We start from the raw sequence: 3,132 nt of genomic DNA on the forward strand, positions 1-3,132 counted from the left end.
ATAGTATTATAATTGTTCAAGGTTCACTTATGAGTGGAACATATGGTACTGTGTTCTTTGTTTCTGTGATAGATCACTGAGTATGATCGACTCTAAATCCATCCAAGTTGCTGCAAAGTTCATATGTTTGTCCTTCGTTATGGCTGCATAATATTCCACTGTGTATATGTACCACATTGATTTTTTTTTTTTACAAAACCCAAATACATTTATTAAATCTACTCTCAGCCAAGCAGTTAAATACAAAAATGCCTATAACTAAAAAGTTCATAACCTGTATCTCTTAACCAGGGAATGCTAGGTAAAGGCAAATTCAGTTTAAGTGAATCAGTCCTCCATTTCAAACTGGCAACATGTCCTCTGGTTAGCAGTCATCCTTGGAAAACTAGAAAATGCTACTGCCACCCAGAATGTCCTGTTGCAACAAGTAGGCCCAGGGCCTGGGCACAGTGTAGCTTGCTATATGGTAAGCAGTTCACTCCATAGCTTCAGCAGCTTCCTCACCACCATCTGAAAGCTCTTCTTCACCCGACTCCTCCTCTAGTAAACAGCTTCTTGTAACCGACTTCTGGATAGCTTCCTGTTCTCCCGTGAAGCCGATTGAGCAAGTGGACTTGCCGAAAGTCCCATGTACTCGGGGAATCGTGTCCCGTACGAGGTCATCCAGCACTCGGTTGTTCAGGCTCAGGTGGCAGCGGGGGTCGTCAGACACCAGTTCACAGAGCAAGTACCTGTGCTTGAACCACACCATGGCTGCCATACCACATTTTAAAAATCCAGTCCAGCTTCAATGGGCAACATAGTTGGTTTCATGTTTTGCTATCGTGTATAGAGCTGCAACAAACACACATGTGCAGGTATCTTTTTTCTAGAATGATTTGAGTTTCTCCTGGTATATTCTCAGTAGGGGAATTGCTGGGTCATATGGAAGGTCAATTTCTAGTTCTTTCAGATACCACCACACTGTCTTCCAAAGAGGTTGTACTAGTTTGCCTTCCCACCAGCAGTGTAGAAGCTTTCCTTTTCTCATCATCCACACCTGCATCTGTTGTCGTTTGTTTTATTAATGAGGGCCATTCTTACTGGGGTTAGGTGGTATCTCAATGTGGTTTTGATTTGCATTTCTCTGATGATGAGTGAGGCTGAGCACTTTTTCATGTGTCTGTTGGCTGCCCATAAAACTTTTGAGAAGTGTCTATTCATATCTTTTGCCATTTTTTAATGGGGCTGTTTGTTTTTTTCCTTTCGGTGCATTTGAGTTCCTTTTAGATCCTAGATGTTAGGCCTTTGTCAGATATACAGTTGGCAAATTTTTTTTCCCGTTCTGTGGGCTGTCTTCCTGCTCTCTTGATGGTTTCTTTTGCTTTGCAGAAGCTCGTTAGCTTGATGAGGCCTCACTTGTCTATCTTATTTCTTGAGATATGGGCATTTAGAGTTCTGAATAGGAATTGGCTGCCAGTTCCAATTTCCGTAAGGGAGTCTCCTGCATTTTCTAAGATTCTTATAGTTTGAGGTTTTACATTTAGGTCTTTGATCCATTTAGAGTTAATTTTTGTGTATAGTGATAGGTAAGGGGTCCTGTTTCAATCTTCTGCATGTTATCTGCCAGTTTTCCCAACACCATTTACTGAATATGTTCTCCTCTCACCAGTGGTTGTTGTTGGAGGCTTTGTCAAACATGGGTTGGTTGAGAAATTGAGGCTTTGCTTCCAAAATCTCTATCCTGTTCCATTGGTCTATGTGCCTGTTCTTGGCTGCTATGTGTCAATTCCAGGTTGTTTTGATTACTGTAGCCTTATAGTAAAGTTTGAAGTCTTGAAGTATGGAACGTCATGCTTTGTTTCTTTTGCTAAGGATTGTTTTGGCTATTTGTGGTCGTTTATGTTTCCATATGAATTTCTGTATTGTCATTTCCAGGTCTGAGAAGAATGATGTTGGTAACTTAATGGGTATTGCATTGAATCTGTAGATTGCTTTTGGTAGGATGGACAGTTTAACAATGTTGAGTCTTCCTATCCATGAGCATGGAGTATTTTTCCATTTGTTTGTGTCTTCTTGGATTTCTTTGAGCTGTGTTTTGTGGTTCTTATTGTAAAGGTCTTTCAATTCTCTGGTTAGGAAGATGCCGAAGTATTTCTTTTTTTATTTTTTTTGTGGCTATTGTGAATGGGATTGTGCTTTTCGTTTGGGTCTCTGCCTGCTGGTTGTTCGTGTATAGGAATGCAACTATCTTTTGCACATTTTTTTTGTACCCTGAGACTTTGCCAAAGTCCTTTATCAGTGCAAGCAGGTATATGGCAGATTCTCTTGGATTTTCAAGGTATAGGATCATATCATCAGCAGAGAGGGATAACTTGACTTCCTCATTTCCTATATGGATACTCCAGATTTCCTTCTCCTGTCTAATTGCCCAAGCTAGGACTTCCAACACAATGTTGAACAAGAGGGGTGAGAGTCGGAAGCCTTGTCTTGTTCCAATTTGCAGGGGAAATGTTTCCAGTTTCTGTCCATTTAGCAATATGTTAGCAATATGTGGGTTTATTGTAGATGGCACTTATTTTTTTGAGGTGTGTTCCATATATACCTAGGTGTTTGAGGGTTTTTATACAGAAAGGATCCTGGATTTTATCAAAAGCTTTTTCTGCATCTAATGATATAATCATGTGGTTCTAGTTTTTACATCTGTTAACCTATTTGATTACATTTATTGTCTTGCAAATGTTGAACAAGTCCTACACCCTGGGGATGAAGCCTACTTGGTCATGGTGGATGATTTTTGAGATGTGTTTTTGAATCCAATTTGCTAGAATCTGTTGAGGATTTTTGTATCTATGTTCATAAGGGTTATTGGCCTGTAGTCCTCTTTTTTTCTTGGCTCTTTACCCGATCTGAGTATCAGTGTGATGTTAGCTTCACAAAATGGGATGGGGAGAATTCTGTCTTTCTCAATTGCCTGGAATACTTTCAAAAGGATTGGTATCAGCTCCTCCTTGTACATTTTGTAGAATTCTGCTGGAAAGCCATCCTGTCTGAGGCTTTTTTTGTAGGTAATTTTCTTATGACAGAGTCAATTTCCTGGGTTGTTATTGGTCTATTTAGTGTCTCAATGTCTTCTTTTCTTGTTTCAACCTG

General features: G+C 39.8%; 1 pseudogene; it reads right to left on the bottom strand.

The window, feature by feature from the left end:
* Positions 1 to 475: 475 nt before the first annotated feature.
* Positions 476 to 751, bottom strand: LOC110595993 (annotated as a pseudogene).
* Between the last annotated feature and the right edge of the window lie 2,381 nt (positions 752 to 3,132).

This window comes from Carlito syrichta, unplaced genomic scaffold, assembly GCF_000164805.1.
Source record: "Carlito syrichta isolate Samal-C Ts95f unplaced genomic scaffold, Tarsius_syrichta-2.0.1 Scaffold305666, whole genome shotgun sequence".
In the NCBI taxonomy this organism is placed as follows: Eukaryota; Metazoa; Chordata; class Mammalia; order Primates; family Tarsiidae; genus Carlito; species Carlito syrichta.